Genomic DNA, 6,107 nt, shown 5'->3' on the forward strand with positions numbered 1-6,107 from the left:
AACAGACAAAGTCCCACTCTCTGAATGATTCACAGAATTCAAACAAGACAACGAAAAATATAAAACATTTACTTGGACAACAAATAACAAAGTCAAATCCTGTACTGTCTGTCCTTGATGTAGAAAAAGTAATTTGATCGCACGTTATAGTGGAAAATTTCCAGCTTAAACGACACCCAGATTTAAAAAAATATATATATATATAACAAAATCTTCTATAATACAGTAGCACAGTGACAATCAGTCTCACGGGCCGTAAGCGACAATAATTCTAATTGCATGTTTGGGTAATTTTCAGCAACTTAATAGCCTATGAAAATCACTGTGTGAACGGTCTGCCACAAAATGCCCAAACTATTGCGTTGTCGGCGGATGCAAGGGTGCTGCAAAAAAAGATTTAAGGATATTCACCGATGGATTTCCAAAAAATGTTGCACTTAGTCAAGCATAGTGAGATTTGTACAGTAAACTTGGGAGCGATTTTCGTGAACATGGACATGGTTGTTGTCTTCACGACATTTCAAACATGAGTGCATCGAAATTTTTCGTGCTGCCATTCCTACAGATTAGACCGGAATCAGCATTCTGTAATCTGTATGTTAGTTTCCCGACTTGCAATGTTGAATAGCAATCTTAGTCTTGCCCCAGATGGGCTGCATTGACAAAAGGCAAGGAGACAGCTAAAGTATCCCTGTTCAAATAAAATGGTTTCCCATCCATTTTCTTCTAACAGTTCCTATTTAAGAAGTCCATTGGTTTACACTAAATACCAAGAACACCAACAACATACCTCCATATCTTACTGGACATACTTAATATGTTTTGGCCAAATGCACACAACTAGCTGTATCCTTTGTAAAATTATAATCATGTCTGTTTCTTTCATATTTCATTTATGTCAATATTTGATTTTTTAAAAATGGGTATACCATAGTTAAAAACATGAAAAATTAAGATCAGTTTTGGATTATGTAACCAGAAAATAGTTAAAAATAAGAAAAGTTGTGTTTCCAAGACTTATTGATAGTCTGTATACCTTGTTTATGAGACTTCTGAGTGAGATATTTTATACTGAAAAACATATTTATTGCTCTGCACACCATCTTACATTTGTTTTTTATGCTCTCCTCCCCCAACCATGCCTCCATTACGGCCTAAAACCACGACCTAAAAAGACCGACCACACCCTTAACACGCCTCCCTAACTTCCAACCTTGGTGCACGTGTGTGAAATATCGGAAAACATCATCTTTGATTGGAAAAGAGTCAAAGGCTCAAATTACTGTTCCCCCAAAATAATCAGTATATTTGTACCCTGTAGTATTACCCAATTATTGAAGGATGTGGCTCACCCCAAACATTTATCAATCTCTCCTTCAATATTTGACCCGATTGTCTCTTTGTCGTTATGCGTGTGGCCAGCTTTTAATAATTGACAGAAGACACAGTTGCAAATATTTTATTATTCATTGAATAGAATAAACCAGACATTAAGCACAAGCCTCTTGCGTTGCGGCAGTCTCCTTTGGACAAAGTGCCTTGCTGGGGTCCAACCAAACGGGTGGAAGCATGTTCAGACACGCCATCTGAGCCGTGAACTCCATCCTCTCTTCCTGGCTCACCTCCCTGTTCCTGCTGAAGAGGTACGCCCGCATCACCGTGTTTTCGCTGTTATCGAAACGCAATAACAAACAATCCGCGCAGGAAGTGTAGAGTAAGTTCACGCTGATGTTGCCTTTGTCGCGGAACTGAACGGTGCTGCCCTCCAGGGTCACGTTGTGAGCGCTGGAGTGGCACTTTCCCTCGACGTTGACTTTGGGCGTGTAGGATATGTCGCGACCAGGGCACACGCTGACATCGATACTGGCGCTGTCTCGTCGCTTAAAGAATGAAAGTTGACCCTGGTCCGCTAATCCACCGGAAATTAGAGCCCAGCGACCAGACAAGAGTTGGGTGTCCACTATCACCAGAGGTCGAACCAGGTCTTCACAGGCCAGAGAGGCTGAGTGGACGAAGGACCACATGGTGCACGCTAACACGGCACACAGACCAAAAGTTCCTGCTGAATGCATGTTCTCTTGGTGACTTTTCCCAATATTGCTTACAGGAGAACGCTAGCCCCTTTTATAGTTGATTTGTAATTGTGCAATACTAAAAACTCCCAAGTCATGCTGGACTAGGACTCTTTATTTCAATGGGAAATACAAACTACGTGAGTTGTACCACAGGTTGTATTTTTTTTTATTGAATTGAATTGAATGCTTTTATTGTCATTATACAAGTATAATGAGATTTAAAGCTTTCACTATACTTGTATAATGGCAATAAAAGCATTCAATTCAATTCAATTTTAAACATTGTTGCGAGTAAATTGTTACCAATTTCATTTTTTGGCAGTTAAAGTTGTGTTTGAACTTGATTTTTTAAGCAGACAAAAATGTAATACTCCAAAATTAGGAATATTTTACAATATTAGTGCAAAATAGTGGTGCTAATTTCCCCCCCCAAAAAATCAAAATGAGGTTCAGAGGTCTGTTTATTTCAATGAAATATGGTGGCTAACTCTTTTTAAAAGGTAATTTTCTCAGATTTTCTGATATTGAATTTCATCAAATTTGGAGAAATGCGATTCAATACTTGTCATTTCTAATCAGATTTTCACAATCCTAGTTTTGCAAAGCTCCTGGCTTTTTAACCTTTGGAAAAAAAGCTTTGGTTCCCTCTGTAAATAATTCTTATCTTATTTTCTTGTTGGGGTTGTCAAAGCCTGAAAGTGGGATGCACTCTTCAATTTAATTGAATAACTGTCATAGCTTGAATTTGTGATTGAATAAGATTTTAGGGTTATTTTGTGATAGTACTGGAGCACAACACAATATGAAAGCAATTTAGGAGTAATACTAACTTGAATGAGTTCGGCAACACTAATAGTTTTCATATTTCCTGAAAAAAAGACTCCTGCAGGAATGGATTTGAGCGCTATTGGTTGTTTTGCCATGTGATTGACTGATGACAAATAGTGGGTGTACCCCTCCTCTGAGGAGTCAAAGTCTCCTAATGTGGACATTTTTTGTTTGTTTTGGAGTTTCACCATGAAAAGCAATTAAGAACAAAAGTCCTAATTCCACTGGTGTGTTTTCTCAGAAATGACATGACGCAATGGCTCACAGCCTGTTGGGGGATTGACTTTAATCTACTTAAAACACCTTTTTTCCACAATAAGAACTCAAATTGTTTTGTACTGTTAAAACCATAAACACCTCTAAAACAATTATTATTGCAAAATCCATATGTATGTCCTTTAAATGTTTTTACTACTGTTTTGAGGCAGTAATAAACACAGTTTTCTACAGGTTACTAACAATATGTGATGAAATTATAGATTGGCATGAATATATATTCGTTACTTCATGTCATAATACTTAGTATGGAAATAATAGTGCATATCCACCAGAATGCAGTACAAAATGTCTGATGATTAATCTAAAGAGTTTCACATCCGAGTGTAATTGGATTAATGTTTTAGAATAAAGCATATTTGAACAGTTGAGTATTGTAATATGCGCCTTGCAGGCAAAGTTTGTTATGCTTGCGTATAGAAGTTGCATACATCTATCTATGAAAGGAAAATCAAATAGTGGGTACAAAATTGAACATTTTTATTCAGTTATAAAGTCTGGACCATAGACTGTGACATCTTCAACTGGCTTCTTTTCACAAATGGCCTTGGTGGGATCCATCCAGATGGGGTCCCGCAAGCCCAGACACCTGGCCTGGGCCACAAACTCCTCCTTCTCACTCAGCTCCAACTCGCGCCTTTTGCTCACCAAGTAGAGGTCAGTGCTGTCCAGGCCTTCCACTTTGAAGATAAACACCATGCAATCCGGACAGGAGGTGAGGTAAAAAGTCCCCACCATGACGACTCCCATGGCTTTGAGGGTCATGACATTGTCATTCAAGGTGACGTTGAGGCGGTAATATTTGCACTCATCTCCGAAGCGGTTGGCTTGAACGCAGGTGAAGTCGTACGCATGGAAAGTGATGCTGTCTCTCTGCTTGAGGAGGTCTTCGTCAGGCGCATTTGTCATGCTGGCAGCCACCACGGCCCAGCTTCCCGCCGCGTGTCCCGGAGTCATGCCGATCAACGGTCGGACCAGCTCGTCGCAGGTCGGGGGGGCGCCGAGGCTGCCTGGCAGCAAGCACAGAAGCGCAACGGAGTAGGCAAACAGAATCATCGTGCGATTCTCTGTCACCGGACACACGCTGACTTGGAAGTGGCAACCATGTGCTTTTGTACTGAGATTTCACCACGCAGCAGTTGAATGATTCACAGAAATCCAATAGGGTATCTCAAGTTTTTTTTTTAGGTACAGGGACCCCGTAGACAACTATCAAGTTTTAGATGATTATGCAAACAGTCTATGGTTTATGAAACATGATTTTAGATACAAGTAACTTTAAAATAGGAGCTGTTGGCCAGAAGATTTTTATTTTTTGCTTTGACTTGTGCTATTAATCTCATGGTTTCCACTTGCGGACATCACATTTTTGAGACTACAATGTTAAATTTTGGACTACAAGGGCCTGGCGTCCACTTATGTTGTGGACATCTGGACATCATTTTTCTTAGAAACCATATCATGTAAAACATATCATTCTTTGTTTTTACACTCATCAGGTCCCAGTTAGCCTAAATTTCAAAGCTAAAATAAAAATGCATGCCTTGCAAGAGTTTGGGTCTTAGGAGGTTAAAACAAGTTGTACTTTACCAGATGTAGTGAAAAAAAAAAGCTCTAAGTTTGTTTATTTAGAAGGGGCGTTTGTTGGAAGTGTTCTGGTATTCATGTCCATCAAAATTACCAGTTTAACATTTACATGATTTAAGATTTTATTACATTCATATAAGCCAGAGTACTGGCCAATTTTTGGCAGCTACCATTTGACATTCAAATGTATAATTAGTGTTGTCCGCATGTATTTTACGATGGGCAATAAAAATGATATATAATTATTTATAATCCAAAATTAAATGAATTCATTGAAGGATCCATTTGGGGTTCTTATTATTTGTAACAAAAAGACGTGTACATTTAAAAAAGGTATGAGCAAAAAAATACAATAATTCAAAAACAAAAAAAATTCAAAACATTTTATAATATCCAAAAATATAAATGAAAACAAGTTGGAAACAACTGTAAAAAAACTATAGACATACAGTTAATTTACAGTTAAAGTGTGGCCTGCCTGTGAATGGGCATTCCTCTGGGAATGTTATTTTTGTTTTGTTTTATAAATCTTTTTTGATATTGAAGACAATAGGCAACCATTTATTTTAACTGAAATGGATTGGCACTTAAAAATGGTTTCCCATCCATTTTAGAGTTGCCAAGAAATTGGGTGCTTTTCCAACAATCTGTTCTCCTGAGTGTTTATCTTGTCTCATACGAAACTCCCTAAACACATGTTCATTTTTCCACACATTACATACCTTAGGTTTTTAGTAGTTACTAACCAATTTTCTGGAATCTTGACGTTGATTTCTTCAATTTCGCCTTTGCGTTTTCTGCTGAAGGTTATATGCTTCTGTCTTGTACATTTTTGTACCAATAAAAATGAAAAGATTTCCATTGCCCGCAAAACTTATTTTCTGGGAAAACGAAAACATTTTCATTTTAATTGTATTCAATGTTTGAACTCCTGAGGAAAGATGAAATCGCCGATGAATCGCGTTCCATGGTGATCAGTGTACAAAGTTCTACTCTCCCTGAGATTAAGTCACGCCGGAAAGTATGGAATGTTTAGCCACAGTCGATCGTCTTCAGAACTCAGAAAAATAAGCTGGAAAATATTTAATTCACTTTATTCTAGGACACGTTGAATTCTTTTTTCCTGAGGGTAAACAGTTTTAAAGTGTCGAAATCAGGTGATTGAAGCATTTGTCCTATCACTCTGTCTGAAGTCTGACTATAAAAATGAAACGACACAGCATTTTTGAGAGAGAGAGTCTTTGCAATGGACAGCAAAGATATAGGTAGCAGCACTGCATTTTTAAACTATCTGGTCAATACGGGAAAAGTCCAATGAAAGGACAAAATTCTGCACTCCAA

The sequence above is a fragment of the Stigmatopora argus genome, chromosome 7 (genome assembly GCF_051989625.1).
Source record: "Stigmatopora argus isolate UIUO_Sarg chromosome 7, RoL_Sarg_1.0, whole genome shotgun sequence".
In the NCBI taxonomy this organism is placed as follows: domain Eukaryota; kingdom Metazoa; phylum Chordata; class Actinopteri; order Syngnathiformes; family Syngnathidae; genus Stigmatopora; species Stigmatopora argus.